At 39.2% G+C, this 22,998-nt stretch overlaps 1 long non-coding RNA gene across 2 annotated transcripts in view; it reads left to right on the forward strand.

Moving 5' to 3' along the window:
• LOC309475769 overlaps positions 1-17,447 on the forward strand; it is a 40,485-nt gene extending 23,038 nt beyond the window's left edge. For both annotated transcript variants that reach the window (XR_014197841.1, XR_014197842.1), the window contains exons 2-4: positions 2,123-2,342; positions 3,426-3,632; positions 17,265-17,447. This is a non-coding gene — a long non-coding RNA (uncharacterized lncRNA). The remainder of the gene's footprint in view (positions 1-2,122; positions 2,343-3,425; positions 3,633-17,264) is intronic.
• Positions 17,448-22,998: the final 5,551 nt, after the last annotated feature.

Genomic DNA, 22,998 nt, shown 5'->3' on the forward strand with positions numbered 1-22,998 from the left:
GAGCAGTGTTTCTCAACTGGTGGGCCGCGGAGTGTGTAGTCTATAGTCAAAGAAACAACAACAGAAAACGTAATTCTAAATGTTTCTCTAATGCGAGACTAATTTTGAATGACGTTTACTATTCTGTCAAGAGTGCGTGTTGTCCTGATTCAGTACCTCCTCCTGTCAGATGAGACGTTGTTGTTAGGCTATGTGTCATTAGTCTAACGTTTTTTCGTAACTAGATAGGCCTACGGAATAAAAAGTCTCACCTCAGAAAAACGAACTTCCCTGTCACGTTAAGGGCGCGCGCTGTAGGCCTATCATTTCACTGTATTAAGACCAAAATAAATAACGAGCATGCAACGTCGTAGTCAATATAAAATTACCAAAAAGTACCAATTATTTACGTAACTGGTACACGACGTGTCGTGTGTTAGCCAGGAAGGATTTGCATGCAGGTATACTTGCTACGTTCATTCTATTCACCAGGGTAGGGTTGCACCAGCCGTTCGTAAGTTCTTTCTTAAATTGGAACGTAAAGTCCACACTAGAGGCTTAGTAACTACTAGCTAGTTTGTAACTAACTCTGAACTTTATTCCGTTGTACCATTTGTTCGTAAGGCAGAACGTTGCTAGTAGGTCGTAACTCGTAAGCTCTCCGTAAAGTAATGCGTAGTCGCATAATATGACGTTTAGCCTCGATGATCCAATAGCAGCCTTCAAATACGTGAGCAGATGTTGTGTTGAAATGCTGTGAATTTCAGTTTATCCTTCATTCTTTTGCCTCACGTTACTAACGGGGTGGGGTGGGGTGGGGGGTGGGGTGTGGGGTGGGGTGGGGTGTGGGGGGGTGGTGGTGGCGCAATGGATAAGACACATGCCTTTGGTGTGAGAGACCCGGGTTCGAATCCACTGTGAGACACCAATGTGTCCCTGAGCAAGACACTTAACCCCTAGTTGCTCCAGAGGCGTGCGACCTCTGACATATATAGCAATTGTAAGTCGCTTTGTATAAAAGCGTCAGCTAAATGAATAAATGTAAAAAAAAATGTAAATGTAACGGTAAAAATAAGTTTCCATTAAATACAATACTTGATCATGAATAGCATAAGTGTTTTTATATGTAAATAACATTCAGAAACTGTATTTGAAATGAAATGAATAAGGATCAATAAATAAATATTGATACAAAAAACATAAGAAATGACGTTTATTGATTATGACTGATATTTGACATGCACAACATGGACACAGCGGCGCGCTGTTTAAGACGGGTTCATGTTAAAGATAGCCGCTAACAAAGTAATCTTTTCACATAATGTTCTCTCTCTTAAAATGTTAGCGAGTGTAAATGTCAGCATAATCATGTCTAAACAAGAATTGAAGTCTGTCAGGTAAAAGAAGAGCTTATTGATGCAGTTCAGTCTGTCTGATATTTTATTCCATCCGTTACTCCTGATAGGAGGCTGCCGTAAATATTTAGTTTATACGTAGAGTTACGCTTCAACTTAGTTTAATGGTGCAACTCAAAAATATTTAGAAGTGCGTAAAACGTAGGCTAAGTTATAACTTACGCACAGCTGGTGCAACCGGCCCCAGAAGCCGTTTGCGTTTGATTCATTAACTGTTTATGTTATTATTGTGTGTTTACCTGGTGTTTACCATGGTTTTTCTGTAACATCACTTAATTTCTGTACATTTTGGAACTGCGATTTAATACCCTACTGTTTATTTAGTCAGTGTATGTAAAGCGGGATGGTACTTGTGTGTGTCAACCATTTTTATGCCAACAGCAAATTTATTATCATTTTTTAAAATTATATATAGGCCTATATTTTTTTTAGAAATTAGGTCAAATTCATAAATAAAATAAAAATGTGAATGACCATGGAAAAAATTACCAGATAATCTACTTCAGAAATAAGAGGGGGGAAAAAATCTGATTTTACATCAAAACTTGAGATTTTACCTCAGTTTTTACATTTCCCCTTGGAATTGTGGCACATTTTTTGTTGAAATGAGAAATTTGTATGTGCGGTTTATATTCGACTGACTGGCTTACATGTAAGTCACTGTGGATAAAAGTGTGTGCTAAATGAGTAATTGTTAATGTAATGACATGTTGTTTCATCCTGTCTAGGAAGGTCTGTGTCAAATCCAGTGATGTAGGATTTAGCTGATCGGTTACAAGGCGGTCTTGGCAATGTCATTCTCTTCTGGACGGCAGAGAACGTGTTGCCATCAACTCACCCTTGACACCATCAAGATCCAGTCCATTATTGACAAAACAGACAAAAAGTCGACCTCCAAGGAACTCAGAGAGGTCATTTACTGCCTGGATTCGGCCTGCACTGTCCCAGGTAATGACAGCGTCTTGCTGGAGCTGATTAAACGCTGTCAAAGTTCGTAATTTTACCATCTACATGAGGTCATCACTTTGTGACGTTTGTCGGAAAGCTTCAACTCATGCGGTTCATGAGTAAGGATGAGTAATGTCTCCTGATCTCAATCATCTTAGGATCATCTTCTCAATTCCTCGAGTCTGAGTAGGAAAATGTGAAGGGATTTTGAAGGATATGGGCTGGTCTTCATTTTGCTGGATTTGTGTGTCATCTCAAGGGCTGGTGTAGAGATTATTGTTGGGCAGTGCATTCCAAAATCATTTTATTGTTGTTTTTTATTTCATACACATGCTAAATCTGAAGATTTGGATTACTGTTGACCTTCAATTTAGTAATTATTGTGGATATTTTAGTGGTTGTGATTTAATTCTTTGTTACACCTACTCCAAAAAAAAGGGTAAAAATCCCTTTAGATCAAAATGACTGTACAACTTTCATTTAAAATCAGAGTAGCGACTGCATATTCATAATGTGAGTTCGAGATTCTCCACTGCATTCGCTGGAGGCCTTTCTTACAGTTTGTAATGCTTCATGGAAATGTACCAGAAGACCTGGTAACCGAATCTCAATAATTAAGATTTACTGGTAGAAATGTGGCCTCTCTGTAGATATGAGATCGCTAGTTACGTACAGCTCCGCTGAACCACCTGTGAGTTCATACACACACACACACACACACACACACACACACACACACACACACACACACACACACACACACACACACACACACACACACACACACACACACACACACACACACACACACACACACACACACACACACACACACACAGTATAGGATAAATTAAAAAACTGCCTCAGTGTGTGACTGTAATTTTCTACTCACTTATTACATTACTGCAGTGTAATGTTTTACAGCAATTCAGAATTAAACACCGTAAACATTTTAAAGCGGAGTAAATGAAAAACTGGCAGCTCAATCGTAAATCCTGATCACTGGAAAGAAATTGGAGAAAAACTCTCAAGGTGAAATGAGTAGTTTTGTTATTAATATACTTTTCTCCTTGCCATTTGTAGGTTGATTCCCTGAAAAGGGGCACCATGGAAATATTGCTTTGTTTATTTGTGCATCCCAACCAGCAACATCGGCTCAACCTTCAACCAATGGTGTGTGCTTGGGGCGGGGCTATCAGTTTGTTCGACCAATGACAGAGGGGATACAGCTTATTGGATTTCTGAAAGCACAACTAGACTCACCTGTCTGAAATTCTTATACAGCAAAGGGTAAATATATATTTTTTTTTCAACATTTGGCCCCAAGGACAATGTTATTTTCCCTCTATGTCCTTAAAGCAGGTAGCTACCTTGATGTTTGATACCTGAAAAGTTACATTTAAAACGTATGACTCAAATCTAGCCTCATAGATATGTCCCTTTTTGTAATTTCCACTAATTACTACAGTTCTTGTTATTACAATTAAAGCTGTGGTACATTGTTAAGGCCCATTTACACCAAGGACAATAACTACTATAATGATAACTTTAAAGTTTCAATAATTGTTCTAATTTTATGAGAATATGGAAGTCAACAACACAACTGGAATCACTTTCACAACAATTATTTGTTGTTGGTGTGTAGACGATACATCTTTATAATTAGCTATATCGTTCTTGGTGTGAACCGGACTTTAAAACATGCTATTTTTTTAACCTGATCTGTGCCTTAAAATATGTTGGTGTAACTGAGGTTGATTCAGTTGTATAAATGAATATTTTTGACTTTAATTACACTTTAATTATACAGCTGAAGCACTTTTTTTATATGACAAAGCATTTTAAAGTGTAATCTATTATTTGCACTTATAGGATAGCCTACTAAAGGCCTCTGTGTTTTTACAGTATGCTTATTAATAGCCTACATAGCATGTTATTTTAAACTATGGTTTCCATTGTAAACTTTTCTAAGAGTTGGCTAATTCTACCTTAATATTTCTCAAATGTGATTTTTTTTTAAGAGCAATTCACACATAGCCCACAACTCTGCATGCAACGCAATTATCATGGAATAATGTCAAGCATTACAATCCACCACTGAGCAGATGACAAAAGTTTTTTTTTTTTAAGATAAATATGAATTATTTTAAGTTCAGGTTGCATCACATCTCTCTCTCTCTCTATGTGTCCTGTGCTGTGTGTACTCATACGCCAGCTAACGACCCGACAACCGCGAAAACAAACAGCAGTAAGATGGCCGACTCCCGCGCGCGGCATGATATCTGACATTCGTTTGTTCCGTCGCCGTCGCTCCGAGCGACAGAGGCCAATTACTGCAGCAGCCGCGTGACCTTTCGCATGCAGATGAGCCAGCTCTCGTGTGTGTGTGTGTGTGTGTGTGTGTGTGTGTGTGTGTGTGTGTGTGTGTGTGTGTGTGTGTGGCCGGTAAACATTAACGGGAACGGAAGAGAGGAGCCATAATGACGCGCGGATCGTTAGAGGCTCGTTAGGGAGCATGAGACGGCGGATATTAAAGAGCAGTTAAGAGCAAAATGCAGACACACACACATGCACACCTTTCTACAGTACTCACACACACACACATTTCACCTTACGCACTCGCGTGCACGTATAAATGCGTGCACTATACTTAACTCTTAAACATAGATTCTTAATAGATCTCTCAATGAAGTACATTTAACTTCCATAGAACCTTTTCATTCCACAAGAGGTTCTTTCGATTTTTCAAATGTTTTTTAGGCTACATTAAGAATTTTTTCTTTTTTTTTCTTTTGAAGAACTCTTCACTGACACCCCTTTTCCACCAAGGCAGAGCTGGTGCTGGTTCGGAGCCAGAGCCTAGTTTCAAATCGGTTCTTTGTTTTTCCATCGCCAAAGCACCAGCTCCGAACAGGTTCTTTTTGGAACTTTAAATTGTTATTCTATTGCATTTGTGTGTGAAACCTGCGGAGCCTCTAAAGGGACATGGTGAAGGAAAAAATATGAGATGGAGGAAAAATTATTTGTCAATGCTTTTGCGTACTTTTGCAAATGTTTTGCGTTGCCCTGAGAAACTTTGCATTCCCTTGAGCGAACGCAAAGTTTCTCGGGGGAACGCAAAGGTTTTGCGAGGAACGCAAAGTTTCTCGGGGGAACGCAAAGCATTTGCGAGAGATTGAGAACGCAAGAGCATTGAATTTTCCCTCCCATCTAAAAAAAAAATTCCACCACCATGTCCCTTTAGGGGCTCTTTAAAAAAAACCTTTTGGGACCTTTTTTCAAGAGTGTTAAACACATTTGAGTAATGTGAGGTGCTACACACATTTCTAACATACAAAAAAAAACAAAAAAAAACAGCCTAATACAATACAACCTGTCTGCTATGGACATTAAAAAACTTAAACTGTCTGACACATAAATCTTGCACATAGACACTTTACCTGTCTTTCACACACCCCACAATTCACCTGTCCAATATACTCAAACTTCCCTGTCTCTCACACACACTTTACCTGTCTAATGCGCACAGACACCCACAATTCACCTGTCCAACACTTGCGCGCGCACACACACACACACACACACATAGTGCGACGCACGTTCTGTGTGTGTGAGCGCTGTGCTGCTGGGGTCTTTCAGCACGCTGCCATTAGTATTCACAGACAGCGCTTCCCTTCAGTGCCTGAATTAATTTTCTACCATGCTTGTGTGTGTGTATCGCATCACAGAGAGTGCGAGCGAGAGACAGTGTGTGGTGATCTCCCTGAGTCTCAAGCCTCTTTTCCTGTTATTTTATTGCGATTTAAATACTTCACTTGTCTAATGCATGTAATCTGACTAATCAGTGCAGGAAATTGCCCACAGTCTGTTTCTAGAGAGGAAACCGTTCTGCGCTGAGACCGCCACAGAGAGGGATGTGAAAAAACAGTGTGTGCGAAGAGCGAAGATTGAGCGTGTGTGTGCGTGCGCGTGCGCGCGTGGGGTATTTGTATTCCTTTCACGTTCTCCGCAGCACACCGGATAATTCCACTTTTTCCTCTTATTTTGATATATGCAGCTCCTGAGTCAGCGTGCGCCTGTGAGGACGTGCTTTTATTGCATGCTATCTCTCTCTCTCTCTCTCTCTCTCTCTCTCTCTCTCTCTCTCTCTCTCTCACTTGTCTGTCGGATGAATAATATGCCGTCCAGGGGGCCCTTGTGCCGTACGACAGGAACGAGAGAGAGAGAGATTGCCAGTTCGTCGGGTTTCCTGCAAGCGTTTTTTTTTTTTGCGCGCGCATGTGTGAGTGCATTTGATTGAAGACCTCCAGCGTATCCACACACCGCTGGCTAATTAATTGATCGAATCGGCACGTGCAGAGGGCCTGCCGTCTCGTTCGGCGTGAGCGACGCTCCTGCTAATTGAGATTCCGTGTTCGTGCGTGCTAAACATTTAGAAAGGTCTCTCTCTCTTGTTTATCCCGTAAACAAATGCAAAACGTTCCTCCTTGTTGCGCTACAAACTAATGAAGTCACGCAAATGCTCTTTTAAAAACGTTCTTTCGGGGAAAGGAAGGGCTTTTTTCTTGTACTTTCTCTGTGTCTCTCTCTCTCTCTTCCAGACTAAGAGCGGTTTCCCGCTGGGATGTTTTTGAGAGAGGCAGAGCCGGTAATTTCAGCGCAGCAGACAATGCGATCCGCAGGCGTTTCTCTCCTTCGACACGCGGATTCTGTTCTCTCTTCCTCTCGTGTTTTCCACCTCTTTCTCCCCGCCGTTCCTGTCCATCCTCCTTCCTGCGAATCCCCCCCGCTGTCTCCCTCTCTCTCTCTGTCTAGGATGAAAGCTCGGAATCAGAAATGTGTTTATGCCGCACGGAACACCTGGCCTCAGATCTGCGTTTAAAGTCGCAAAGTGTCTTTTCCACATCACACAGTTGAGATTATCAGTCAGCATGTGCGTGCATTTGGTATGCATGAGTGAGCGGCCTGTCAAAGACAAGCCCCACGTCGCAAGAAACACAAACCATTTATATGACCCCTTGACCTCTGAATACCGCCTGCGAGAGCCACGCGCACACACATACGCGCTCATGCCCCAGGGGAGAAGGTACGTTCATTAAACAGTCTGGTTACGCCAACTGTAATGCGGCGTAGATGGAGGGGAAGGGGGGTTGGGGCGGTAGTTGGGGCAATTAGAAGGAAAATTGAATATGAGTCATGGCGCTGCCACACAGGGGCTTAAACTCTTCAACCGTCATATAGGAAATTACCTGTCTGAGAGGGCGTGACTGTTATGTTAATTTGTGTATGATAAACAAAACCAGATGTGTCATGTATATTATATTTGTTTCTTATATGCTAGATTTTTACATTTATTTATTCATGTAGTAACTGCTCTAAAAGCCGTTTTATATAAACATTTATATTTATTTGACACTTTAATCCAGCACAACTGTTATGCCAACACTATGATGGACTAGTTAGCAGTCATATGTACAGACCCTTTCCAAAAAATTAGAATATCATGGAAAGGTTTATTTATTTCCATAATTCTATTCAAAACGTTAAACTTCCATAGATTATAGATTCAGGGCCCACAACTTAAACGATTTCAAGTATTTAGTTGTTTATTTGTACATAATTTGGGCTTCCAGCTCATAAAACCCACGAAAACAGGATTTCAAAAAATTTGAATATTACATGAAATCACACAGTAATTACACAGTAATACCATGGTCATTGAACCAGGTTTTGGTTCTTTTGGCAGTGTGGGCAGGTGCAAATCCTGCTGGAAAATGAAGTCAGCATGAAGTGCTCTGAAAATGTCCTGGTAGACGGCTGCGTTGACTCTGGATTTAATAAAGCACAGTGGACCAAAGTCCTCTTTTCTGATGAGAGCAAATTTTGCATCTCATTTGGAAACCAAGGTCCCAGAGTCTGGAGGAAGAATGGAGAGGCACACAATCCAAGATGCTTGAAGTCCAGTGTGAAGTTTCCACAGTCTGTGTTGGTTTGTGGAGCCATGTCATCGGCTGGTGTTGGTCCACTGTGCTGTCCACTCAACGCAGCCGTCTACCAGGACATTTTCAGAGCACTTCATGCTTCCTTCAGCAGACAAGCTTTATGGAGATGCTGACTTCATTTTCCAGCAGGATTTGCACCTGCCCACACTGCCAAAAGAACCAAAACCTGGTTCAATGACCTTGGTATTACTGTGTAATTACTGTGTGATTTCATGTAATAGTCAAATTTTTTGAAATCCTGTTTTCGTGGGTTTTATGAGCTGGAAGCCCAAATTATGTACAAATAAACAACTAAATACTTGAAATCGTTTAAGTTGTGGGCCCTGAATATATAATCTATGGAAGTTTAACGTTTTGAATGGAATTATGGAAATAAATAAACTTTTCCATGATATTCTAATTTTTTGGAAAGGGTCTGTATATTTTTATTGTACGTTTTTTTTCCAAGTGCATCATGTGGATGAAAATGTATGTAAGCAATTGTGTGTGTGGCAGTTTTGCTAAAATTTTTACAAAAAACAAAAAAGTTCAGAAATATTTATGGATTTTTTTACATTTACATTTTTTTCACCTTTTTTTCAACGTAGTTTATTTTTTCATTTATTATATATAATAATTAAACAAAATTTGTAATATTACTCCAAGTTTATATGTAGCTAGCGCTTACATTTTACAACTTAGAATTTACATTTAGTAATCTAACTTATTTTTAGGCATTTACTGTTGTGTTACTCTTTCGGCAAATTATACTCTTATTCAACAAAGTTACTGTATGTTTATTTGTTGCTAGAGCAACCTGTGTATAAAATTATATGTGAGCGATTGTGTGTGGTTCTGTGTGAACTGTTTGTGTACCACAAACTTAAAAATCCATACGCGGTTTTTAGAATTTACAGTAACTAGTATATTGCGAATACATTTTAATTTTAGTTAGCGCATCCGGTGTATGAAAAGAAACGTGAGCGATTGCATGTGGGCAGTTCTGTTTTAAGTGTTTATGTACAACAAACAGACAAGTTCACATATATTTATTATATATTTATTTTTTAACTTTTAACGTTTTTGGCGTTCATTTACTTCAACAAGAGCGTTTTTGGGGCCTGAAAATGCAAACTTTTGAAAACAGGTTTCAAAGTGCAAGCTTTTGAAAACTATACCGTTATGGTCTCTGTGTAAACTAAAAAAAACCTGAATTTGTGAAAACAGTGACTTCATGCATATTACATGTTTGATGCTTTTGCCATCTTGATTGTTTGTATTCAGTGTTTCTTTACAAAGTAACATCGCCAACTACTGGCCTGGCATGAATAATACCGTTTTTTTTTCTTTTTTTTTCATGTGCGAACAGGGATCGTTGTGACAACGTTATCTTCTGTACGTGAAACTTTTAAAAAATGTGAAAGGAATTTGTTTTTTTTGTTTTTACTACATTGTTGTCGTGTAAACCTACCCTTATTCATTTAGAAGTTACATTTAAACATTTAACATATTTTTCTTTCAGCATAATAAACTGTAATCAACTATATTCAACAAAGTTACTGTAGGTTTATTTGTAGCTAGTGCATCCTGTGTATGAAAATGTACGTATGATAAACAAAAGTTGACGCATATTATTTTTAAGTTTATATACTATTTTAGTACATTTATAAAATTACCTTTTAACTAATCCTTTTAGTTTTTATTCAGTCCACTCATTTTTACTGTTTCTCGGTTATACATTTAGTACTATAATCAGCTATATTCAACAAAGCTAGTGGTTGTACGCCTTTTGTAAATGTACATTTATTTGTACCTTGAAACTTAAAGAAACTTAGCGAAACTTAAAGGATTCTGTCAGGCGCTTTATATATAGAACCTTTTCGGGGTTCCATCATGGGATCATTTTATAGATTTAGTTTGAATTAATGAAAAAAATGTTTTTATTAAATTGTATTACTTAAACAGCTCATAAACATACTTTATCAAATTTTTTTGGGGGGGGAAATTGTCATTTAAGACATTTCTTATATAGATTTTTTTTTACATAAAGGGTTCTTTAAAATTGAGTGAAGATATGTGTGTGTGTGTGTGTGTGTGTGTGTGTGTGTGTGTGTGTGCGCGCGTATGTGTGCATATGTGTGTGTGGAAGTTCTGTCTGCTCTTGCCCAGCGAGTTCATGGTGTGTAACACACCCTGGCAACCTCTGCAGCGGCCGCCACACCTCTTTCATCTCCCATAATGCCCCTCTCTGATCCTCTGCCCGCTAGCGCTCACGGGGAGGGGCTGTCAGCCACGGCTGATTAGAGTGTGTATGTGTGTGCGTGTCGGGGAGGGAGGGACTCTATTTTAGACTCCAGAGATCGGCCAATTAATTTCTTCATTCATGTCTGATTGCTTTGCTCTGGCGTAACGTACAATTATTGTATTTGCCAGGAGTAGCACTCCACGGCCTGGACACACACAGACCTCAATTCAAAGAGGTGTATACATCCACACACACACACACACACACACACACACACACACACACACACACACACACACACACACACACACACACACACACACACATATTAAGTAATTTGAGAACATGGTTTGGCTTTTGATTCACAGCAAAGCAGAGGTGAATACAAACATTACCTGTCTACCTGTTTATATCCTTTATTTTATTCATGGACATAAATGAGTTAAATATGTCCATTATGAAATCACATTTCTCCTGTATTGTTTCAATGAAGAACTGAAGCAAACCTTGACTTTGCTTCCCTCCTACAGAAATGTCCATTTACATGTACAGTACATATTTTTCTAGATGTTACTATAGACAAGAAAGGGTATGTTAAAAACAGTTTTGTCGCTGTTTTCTCCATTTTGCTATTTTAAAGTCTCCTAATTTTGTTTTGGAGTTCTCTTACATCAGGTTTACATGTATCCAAGATCAAAAAACACTTTAATTTTCTCATAATATATGTTGCAGCTTCACCTAATTTCTCACAGGGTCTGAAACTGTTCAATAAACCCCTATATTCAGAGAGCAGACTCTGCTCTGATTGGCCAGATGGCCCAGTCTGTTGTGATTGATCAGATGGTCCAGTCTGTTGTGATTGGTCTACTCTGTTCTGATTGGTCAGATGACCCAGTCTGTTGTGATTGGTCTACTCTGCTCTGATTGGTCAGATGACCCAGTCTGTTGTGATTGGTCTATTCTGTTCTGACTGGTCAGACGGCCAAGTCTGTTGTGATTGGTCTACTCTGTTCTGATTGGTCAGATGACTCAGTCTGTTGTGATTGGTCTACTCTGTTCTGATTGGTCAGATGACCCAGTCTGTTGTGATTGGTCTACTCTGTTCTGATTGGTCAGATCATAGACATGTATAGAAAGGCTAGATAGCTTACCGGCGCTGAGAGCCAATGGGACCCGACGACGTCACACGGCGGCCATCTTAGGACAGGACCGCTCGTCCAGTTATAACATGAAAGTCTATTGTGCATGTAGTGCTGAAATAACTATATTTTGCTAAATTTTCAACCGATTTTCAAACGGCTTGGTGTGTCATAAACGTCAGGGATGCGGCTATTTAACTGCATACTTGTGAAAAATTATAGCCACAAACGGCATCAGCACAAATCATAGCCACGTTAATAAGGTTTGTAATAAACCAAACCGTTTGTAAATCCGTCAAGAATTCAGCAAGTTACGAGCATTTTAGTTGGCGTATGTCACTCACCTTCCGTCCACAGCAGCAGGGAGCAGCAGCGCAGTCTCCTGACCTAAGATGGCCGCCAAGTGACGACACAGCTGACTCCGCCTTGAGCCATCTAGCCTTTCTATACATGTCTATGGGTCAGATGGCCAAGTCTGTTGTGATTGGTCTACTCTGCTCTGATTGGTCAGATGGTCCAGTCTGTTGTGATTGGTCAGATGGCCCAGTCTGTTGTGATTGGTCTTCTACCTACAGTAAATGTCAGAAACAAAACGGCCATTACCATATCTGAATTTCAGCTCCGGATCTTCCTCAGCACTTGATACACATTGATCGAACAGTTAAGATGGCATCATTGTTCGCGGGCAGCCAATGAAGACCATAGACTTTTATTACAAACCTACGTAGGTTACAAACCTACGTAGGTTAGTACAGGAAGTAAGACTGGATTGACTGACGACTCGTTTCAGAGTTTGAACGAGGAAAAGAGCAAGATAGAAACATGCACTCTTAGATAAAAAGGTTAATTTGGGTTCTAAATAGAACTCTACGATTGTTGACAAAATTGTAAAGAACCCCTTATGCCAAAAAAGGTTCTATATAATAAGGAGGAGTGTCTTAAATTATATATAATACTTTCACGTGTAACGGGTTATTACTATTTTTTATAGCAATAAAGTACGATTTCAAGCTGTTTAATTCATAAAATGTAATTACAATTAAAAGTCAATTAAAACAAAATGAATTAATTAAAACCAAATCCTTAAAATGTTTGGAACCCCTAAAAGGTTCTATATAGAACCTTTTCTTCTAAGAGTGTAGAGAGAGACGGGAAAGTCTGAAATGGGCAACCTGCCTTTGATATTTGAGGTGTGAGGCAGAAAAAGGCAGAAAATGTCAGGAAAGAGAAGATACAGAGACCATAAAAGAGAAAAAGGCATAAAAAAGCGGGGGGGAAACACGACAGGGGAAAAACATGTGCGATTATGAGAGAACAGGAGAGCCAGATCACAGATGACGAGCCCGCTCTACATTCAGCCTGAGCAATTAGAGACCCACGACCACAGACGAGAAAGAGAGAAAATTACACTTCCTCATTATTCAAATCACTTCTTAGAAAATGAGGCACGTCGCTCTCCTTCTCTCTCTCCTTATCTCTTTTCTTCCCTCTCTTCTGTGCACGACGGTGTTTGCGTTCACTCTCTCTTTCTGCGAAGATAAGCCCTCCGGAAAACGCTGTCATTACCGTCCCTCCTTTGCTCCCCCCGTGGGGTTAAATGATTCTCCTCGCTCTGTCACTCCACTCGTTTCTTTATCTATCACTTTACCAAACCCAAGTGGGATCGATACCCCTATCGACTGCAGGATGCTCTCTACACACCCGACTTCCTGCGGCAGAGAGGAAGAGGTGGAGGGAGGGAGAGGAGGTGAAGGGCCTTTTCGGTTTGCGTCACTCAATCGCTCCGTTCTTAGAAATTGGACTTGGAAATGAGGCAGCCAGGAATAATAGCTCTCTTTCCCTGTGCAGTGGCGTATTAGTGGAGTTAGACACTGGAGAAAGCTCTGACATACGGATGAGATGCGTTTTGAGACCCGGGTCAGGTTGAAATCAAGAGAGAATCCGGATTGGCCGATTGGATTGAACCGAACCCCTCTATGATTCCCATTGGCGTGTTTTCGGTCAATTTTCAAAATTTTAAGATGCATGCTAGAGCGTTTTTCTTTACGCCCTTGCAATGTACCATTTCTATTGCAGTCAAAGGTTTGCAGGATTCTCTGTTTAATTGTTTAAACAACCTAGATTTTTGGCTGTCAACATATCATCTGATCCATATTGCAGCTCATTGTTATTGTTACTAAAACTTGCTTTTAAAATGCAAATTAAATACAATCCAAATATTAGATGAATTTGAACTTAAAAGATCTTAAACAAAAATTTGACATTTTGCTTTGGCAGTTGGAAATAATGTAAAACTAAATATAAAACTAATAAAAATGACAAAAGAACATAACAAAATCAATAAAATAATAATGCAAAAAAAATCACTGCACACTGCCCACTTTGACTCCAGATACTGAGTTTATTAATGCTTCACCAGCAAAGTGTAGATTTACAGTTTGAATTCAACGCTTTGTTAAAGGGTGCCTATGTGCGCAGGCGCCAACTACTGGCCTGGCAGCATAATGCAGTGTTTTTGGTCGTTTTCGCGGATCCATGTGTATGGGGATCGTTTCGACAACCTTGTAGTCTGTAGACGAAACCTTTCAAAAACGCAAAGATAAAACTTTTTTGTTTTCAGTACATTGTTGTCATCTAAACGTACCCTTAGTTAAAGCTGCAGTCCGTAGCTTTTCCTCTTTGTCGCCATCTCTGTTCGAAATCTGCAAGTGCAGTTATGTGCGGAATTATCAACTTTACGTGGGTTGTACATCGGCATGAAACAGCGCGGATGAATCCAATGTTTTGAGGAGAGTTTGTGGCTGTCAATCACCGCGCCGGTGTGGATACTGTCATTCAGAATCACAGAATATACTTTTTGGAAGTATGACCAATATTAGAATTTTCAACGGAAAATGACGTCTGAACAAGTAAGTAATATCCACTTTTGTTCTGATCAACTAAGAAAAAAAAAAGCATTGCAGTAAATCGCACCGATTAAATGTAACGATCGCTTATCATATCATGTCAAACCGTGCAAATCATAGAAGAGCAGTTATTTTGTACAAACAAATAACAATCATAGTGAACCCCTTTAAAACCCATTTGAACCCCTTTAAAACGCGGAGTTCACGCCATCTTTCAAAAGCCCTGCCGATGTTTATCCTTGTTTTCGCATGGGCCGGTTGCAGTCTCTTTTTTTCTCTAGTCACGAAGTCTTTTGGGTTTTACAACTGGTGAATCTCCAGTTGTCACTGGCGATTGTCGTTTGAAACATTCTGGATCTGCTATAAGTTTAATTATTTCAAGTGCTGTGAGAAAAGGCTATGAATCTACAACTCGAACATCCTCAGCAATATAGCCTACTAGCCGAGACTCCTTCTTTATGTGTACAGATGTGACGTAATGACGCAAAGACATGCTCGAATTTCCCGCGGAAATCCACCAGTACCACTGGAATTAAAATCATTATTAAAAGCTAACCGATTTGAATCGAGCTAAGGCAAGCAGATAGTTTTGAACACTGGCTGGTTATGTTTTTTTAATTTATTATTATTTTGGATAATTTTTAACACAAAAAAGTTACGGACTGCAGCTTTAACGATAATAACCCTGGTGTAAAGCCAGCCAATCAGATTAAATGTTGCAGTTTTGAGATAAATCTTGCCATTATTGTTTGCGATATTCATAAGGCGGTTCGAAAAGTCAATTTGACGGACTGGCTTGTAAATATTTTTGTAATGCTCGTTGTATGTTGTAATGCTAAATGTTTTTAATGTGACATTGACATCACAATAACTTAAGTAGCGAGAGCTTTTTTAGTCTTACCAAGCGCTATGTTGAGGCTTTCTGTCTTTTTCTTTCTATTCTGCGGTCTTGCAATCTGGTCACCCGGTTTCTGGTCAGCATCTCATGAATTATTCCACCGGACTACACTTGGAATCTCCCGCCTTGCTCGCCAAATCCTCCCTCACGACTTTTCTTCACGTCTAATCCCTATCAGCCTCATTTTCAGTGGAAACATAGCGAAACGTATTCTTTTTTACAAAAGTTTTAAGTTAACACTGGGTGTGCCGTCGGAGATATTTTATTGCATACACGCACAAAAAACAAACAAACTGTCCACAACAGTCTATAAAAGCGTTAACCCCGAGCAGACAAAGAGAAATGGAGTGTGCAGCAGAGAAGAGAGAAATCATAAGCGTCTGGGAGATTTACTCGGTGTGTTTGGTCAGCTCTCTGGCAGTCCTGTTTGATGTGAATCTCCGATCGGGTTTCTTTTCATGTACACACAAATGCAGCTAGCGCACACACTCGTGCATCACTGAAGCTTTGAAGGCAGCAGGTGTGTAGCCCGTCTCTCTCTCTCTCTCTCTCTCTCTCTCTCCGTCTCTGTTTCTCTCTCTCTCTCTCTCTCTCTCTCTCTCTCTGGCAGTCCCGGGGCAGGTCACTGTAAAGGTCAGCATGCCGGTGATGGAAAGGGACAGCAGCGTCTGTTGCCGTGGGGATGCGGATGGGGGGGGGTTTGCCTCCGTTGCCTTGGGGACGGACCAGACACGTTATCAGGTTAATACCACACACTGGAAAGCGCGACCTCATCACACACACACACGCGCGCATATGCTTGTAGAAACGCCAAGCGAGGCCTTGTTGTGTTGGACTTGTGAATGTCTTCCATGTTTTTACCTCAAAAGCAGTCTTTGTCTGTCTTTACATGGAAAATATAAAGCGAAAAAGGGTGTTTAAATGGCACCAATTTCCAAAAACCTTGTGAGTCGTTCTAAAAAACTTAGAGACATTTTACCAGCACAGCACCCAAATGTTTGAAGCTTCAAGGCCCGGGTATACTTCTTTTTCCACGTTCCACAGTTGAGTGCGCAAGCCTTTCAAAGCATACTCCTTTGGCCATGAGTGCGGAAAGACGTGTTCGGTATGTGCGCATTATCTAGTGGACATTTTTTTAAGTGCTCAAGTCGCAAGTCAAGGGCTCTACGGACACTTCACTGTTTGGTTTAATTTATTCATCAGAGAATATACATGCATCACAGGAGAATTATTTTGTCATTTTATTTCTACCTGAAAGTCATGAAAATTGCCACCACAGTGTCATTTCCATCATATCTCAATGATTCTGTGTTGCAAATGACATTTTGTGTGCTTTTGGAATAAAAATGGCCGACTCTGTCGAGTTTCTGAAGCTTGCATACATCCTAAATACACACAGTTGAATAATATATTCATACTTTTTTTCAATAACTTGACATTCTGCAAATAAATTAATTACAGCTTGAATGGAACTGATGCACAAAAAATTGGGTAAAAAATATAAACATTTATTTCATTATTTACATATATCAAGCTCTTCACTGACACTTAAAATGTATTCATCATTTATTTATTATTATATATTTTTCCAAAGAGCTTTGAGTTTTTATTTTAAGATTTAAAGTCAGTATTACCCAACAAGGGAAGGCATTTAAAAAGTAGAGAATATAAATGATAACGGCATGTTAAAAAGTTTCCAAGATGGTTTTAAATTGACAGTCATGTAACAAATTCAGTTTTTTTTTCTTTTTAGGTGACCGAAGTTGAAAAATGACCCTTTTTCCGTGTTCCCAGGCTGATATAATGAGTTCTACTGTGCAAGAACCAGTCGCTGGATGCAACAAAGTTTGAGGTTGGTGCTTTAAATTGCTGAAGAACATTTGATTTTGTTTAAGACACTTGGTAGCAAGTAAACAAGTGAGTCTTGACCACACCCCAAAGCAGAATAGAAAGTTTGCATTCACATCTATTTGCTGTGAGGCTAATGCTAGTATAATCCTAAACGTTAGCTTTTAGTAGATGCATTATGCATGCAATTTAAAGTGTTTTTCTTTCTGCATAATGTCCAAACGTACATTTGTTGTGTCCTTCACCTGAACTATAAATTTTAAATACGTTCTGTGTTGACCTACGTTCCTTCAGTATAGTCTTCATGTCAAAGCCATGAATGATAATTTGCTACAACCGTCAATTGCACGCGTTATTAGGGGGCGGGAGATTCTCATTCTAGAGAGCATTTGATTGGACAAAAATCTGAGTAGTGCAGGATGATGTCATCAAGATATTTGTTTCGATCCTCTGTGTTTTGGAAACTTGTTTAAAAAAAATCTCGCTATTCATAGCATGGAAAGACTCCAGCTTTAAATTTTCATTTTATCTCTCTCCCTCTTCATGGTGCTCTCATTTCGTTCTTGCTGAAGCTCTCAGAAGCTTTTGCGCTCTGCCATTTTTCTATTTCTCATTCTCGTGCTAACCCCGTCTTCCTCTCCTAATCGTTACGCTCTTTATTTTCTCTCTCTCTCTTTCTCACTCTCTCTCTCTAACTCAAATTACACCCATTACGGCCCACTCTAGCTCTCCAGCACCTCTCTCTCTCCCTCTCCACACCTCACTGCAGCAAACACACACAAACACACACACACACTTTCCGTGCAGCTTTTCAAGAAAGGCATCTATTTGTCAGCGTCTGTGCAAAGCTGAGACTGCAGGAGGCCTCCGTTTATAAAACGCACAGCTATCTGTTATTCCGCATGTGTGTTTGTGTGTGTGTGTGTGTGTGTGTGTGTGTGTGTGTGTGTGTGTGTGTGTGTGTGTGTGTGAACATAGAAGAAAAACAACATAGAAACACCAAGAAATTGAAGCTCACCAAACCTGTCGAGAACATGTCCAACTCATGTCTCACACCAAATTTAAAAGAAAGAAATCAGAAATTGTTATTGTTGAAAGATAACGAATCCTGTTTTTAGAAACATTAAGATAAAATTAATATATCACCTTTTCTCACATTACGGTAATGAGAATTAGTATTTATGCATTACGGTAATGAGGATTTTTTTTTTTACAGCATTTAAGAGTACAATTCATGGGTTTCATCCGGTCCCTTTCCACAGGTGTATAAAATCAAGCACCTAGATTATGAATGCAGACTGCATTGTGCTTGATTAATACACCTGTGGAAAGGGACCGGATGAAATCCATGAATAGCTTATAGATTAGCCTCAAAACGAACCAAATAAACTAAACTAAAAAAATTAAACTCGTAAAACACATACTGTAAATGCCATGAAAATAATGGCAAAAAATCTTAATGCTCCTAAAAATACAATTTATTTTCGTATAATTTTTCTTTGGGGTGATATGCAATCCAGAAATATTCTATTCGTCACAGGTATCGTGAGAGGGTTTGTGAGAAATCACCCAAGCTAACTTTGTGTGTTACAAAGAACAGAGAGAAAACTTTTGAATGTGTGTTTGAGGGAAAGAGAGAGGAAGATTAATTGGGTGAGCGGTGAAAAGCTTTCAGCAGAGTCTGCCTCCATTAAGCCGCGCCGCCGTCCACCAATTAGACGGCAAAAAGAACGTAAAAAAAGGGACGAGAATAATGATAGAGCGAAAGAGCAGAAAGGATCGGCGGTTTCTTTGTCCTGAGTTTAACCGAATTAAACATCAACAATTATATGAGCCAGACAGACTGAGTGGCAGACGTCCCGCTGTGGCCACTGCAACAGTAGTAACAATCACACAAACGCACACTGAATCACAATGTATCACAGTGTTGACTCCCAGAGACAACGGAAATATTAGCCAGAAAACAGAAAAATTAGGATGTGTATGGAAGCCAGTTTCTGCCACAAAGTAAAAAAAAATGGCTATTGCGAATTTTGTTTCTTGTTATTCTGACTTCATTTTCATATCTCTCAATGTGACTTAAAGGGGTGGTATAATTCCCTTTTCACAAGATGTAAAATAAGTCTTTGATGTCCCCAGAGTGTGTATGTGAAGTTTTAGCTCCAAATACCCCACAGATATTTTTATATAGCTTGTTAAAATTGTCACTTTTTGAGGGTGAGCAAAAACGCACCGTTTTTGTGTCTGTCCCTTTAAATGCAAATGAGCTGCTGCTCTCAGCACAGGGGGCGGAGCTACAACAGCTTGTGTCATTTTACCTCACACTGACATGCACTGAAAATGTCAACGTTTATGTTCAAACCGGAGTCAGACAATGATGGAGAGACTCAAGAGGTGACAACATGTAGAATGCAACAGAACATTTCTGAATGGTTAGTTGATGAATTTATGTAGCTTATGTGTAGTTATCTTCTAGTCATTGATTAGCATATTCTGTCATGATAATCTATAAATCGGGTTCCCGGGGGCGGGTTTTATGCAAATTTTAGGGTTAGTGATGTCACTAACCCTGGAGGAATGTTGTGTAGTCCCTACCAGCTGTTTGTTGTAGTCTTTAAAAAACGATTTCTTTAAAAGCAAATATCTCCCTTTGCTTTGAACTTTGAGCTTCATAACTTTGCAGATGTTGTTTATGCTCAAACAGCAACATTACACACTAACTAAAGTTAAACAATTTAAATCATAATCAACCACCCCTTTAATATCTCACAATTGCAACTGTGTTTCTCATAATTGCAACTTATTTCACAATTGACTTTGTCTCGACAATTATGGCTGTTTCTCGTAACTGATTTTTCCTCCTCCATAATATGACTATATCTTGCAACTTACAATTATTTCTCGCAATTGTGACTATATTTCACAATGTGACTATATCTTGCAGTTGCAATTTTTTCTCACGATTGTGACCTTATTTCTTATAATTGTGACTTTATATTTCATCATGAGACTTTATACCTCACATTGTGACTGTCTCACAATTGCGACATTATTTCTGGTAATTGCGACTATATTTCACGAAATGACTTTTTAGCAACATTGTCTCAAAATTAGGACCTTGTTTCTCATAATTGCAATATTTCACAATCTGACTTTATATCATATAATTGCTTTAAGATAAAAACTTTATTTCAGCCAGTTATGACTATATTTCACAATAGTCCCAAGCTCTGGCACACACACACACACACACACCCACACACAGACAATTTCCAGCAGGACCCCAGTGGCTTCTGAATTTCTTAATTACATTCTTGGTACTGGCTTACGCAAGCGCTCACACACGCAGTCTCTCAAACTGTGCTCTGTCAGCAAAGGTAACCTCAGCGCTGATCAATACTAAGTCGCTAATTAAACCTCTCTCGCTCCAGCCTCTAGCATTAGCATGAGGAAGTGCTTCATTGAACTGAACGAAGACCGTCCCGTCTCAAACATTACTGAGTCAACGGGGGTCACAAGCATAAATCCTCCAAGGTAAAGGTGCTGCTCCGAGATCAGTTTTTACCCCCGTCACCAGAAGAACAGGTGGTTCTGGGACTGATCTTAATATGCTTTTATCTATTTATATATAAAGATATATTATATGAATATACAAATGTAAATTCCTTTATATTCATACATTCATATATACAGGCTTGATTCAGCATGACTAAAATGCCATCTAATTTTGGGTGCCAAAAACAACATTTTAGTCAACAAGAAAGTGCAGAATTAATTGTATAAATGTTAATATTAATTTATATATTTTTTTTTTATTAATATCTTAATTACTTATATTAATATATTAATTTATATTATATTAATTATGAAAGTGCAAAATTTTGTGTATGTATATATATATATATATTGTATATACAATTGTTTATTATATTAATGTTTATATTAATTTATTATATTACAGACTTACAGAACTATCACAGGCTCAGCTCCCTCCTACTTTCACTCACTCCTACGAGTCTACATCCCTACCAGACACCTACGATCGGTCAACGAGCGACGTCTCGTGGTTCCATCACAGAAAGCCACAAAATCACTTTCCAGAACATTCTCATTTACAGTTCCATGCTGGTGGAACGCTCTCCCCACCCTCATCCGGAATGCAGAATCCCTGACAACATTCAAAAAACAGCTGAAAACCAATCTCTTCCGTGAGCACTTAACCTTATAGAAAAAAAAAAAAAAAAAAAAAAAAAAAAAATCCTTTCCCTTTGAAACATCACTTATCAGGCTTATGCTACTCTGAATAATACCTGAACTTCGTATTTTGAGCACTTCCTGCGTTGTTGTTGCTTTTGCCTCTTTATGATGACTCGCTGAACTTAGTCCTAATTTGTAAGTCGCTTTGGATAAGGGCGTCTGCTAAATGACTAAATGTAAATGTAAAATATTAACGTCTTAATTGTTTATATAATTTTTTTATTTAATTAAATGTGTGAATGTAAAGGCACACTATGTAATTTTTCGCCGCTAGAGGTCGCTTATTCAAAACAAAGGCGTAGCTTGACGCCTTGATTTCGGTTCGAGGGCACTGGAGCTTTTATCATGACGACCTCTTCTGCTTCTTCCGGTCATATATGTGGGGTAACAGTTTAGATAATTTGAGTGTGTTGAAAGTTGTTATAATGCTACTCTGTGCGTTTGCTACTATGCGGCTACTATGAGAAACTTGTTACACACTGCGAGCTAGATTGATATTAGGCATGGTAAAACATGGTACTCGGGGTAAATCAAGAAAACAAGATTTAAACAATAAGACTAACTGTGTTGACAAGCTGTATAACAATGATTCGTTTTCTGTCGATGAATGTATCCAAACAGTTGCTCACCCGTCTAATAAAACACATAATATATTAAAGCGTCTTTGGTGTTTCTATGGTTTCTACAAAATAAAAGCGGAAGTCGAGGGTAACCCGGGTATGACGTCATTGATAGGCGACGCACGGACATGGTTAAAACTGCTTATTTCTCTGGATTTAAACATTCTTGGAAACATTTAGGATAATGCAAATACACAAAATATGTAACATTGTTCTAGTGGTTGTTTGGATATTTTAATCCAAAAATCTTGCATATTGTGCCTTTAACAAAATGTGGAAACTATAAATTTTCTTATTCAAAAACATTGTTAGTATATTGTGAATGATTCAGCATGTCACAAAATGCATTTCGTGACAATTTGGGTGAGTTTTGTTCGCAAAACTCATTTTCTGTTATCCACAAAATGAAAGGTTTTGTAGTCGTTCAGATGTGTTGATTGAGCTGTGTTGGTTTAGTTCAGCTTTGCTGGGTTTGACTGTGTTGGATTGTGTCTGGTTGGCTCAGCTGTGCTAGGTTATGTTGAAGTTTTGTTTGGTTCATGTGGTTCAGTTGAGGTGGTTCAGTTGAGGTGGTTCAGCTGTTCGGGGTTGGCTCAGTTGAGGCTAAATATGTTAAAGTGCTATAATAATTAGTAGCTTCATTACTGTCCGTGCGTTTGAATCAGGGTGTCATTCTAGCACGGTGTAAATGAGCTGGGCGCTGATGAACCGGCCTTAATTAGACACACACACACACACACACACACACAAATACTGCACGAG

This window comes from Leuciscus leuciscus (assembly GCF_965113295.1).
Source record: "Leuciscus leuciscus genome assembly, chromosome: 15".
Taxonomy (NCBI): Eukaryota; Metazoa; Chordata; class Actinopteri; order Cypriniformes; family Leuciscidae; genus Leuciscus; species Leuciscus leuciscus.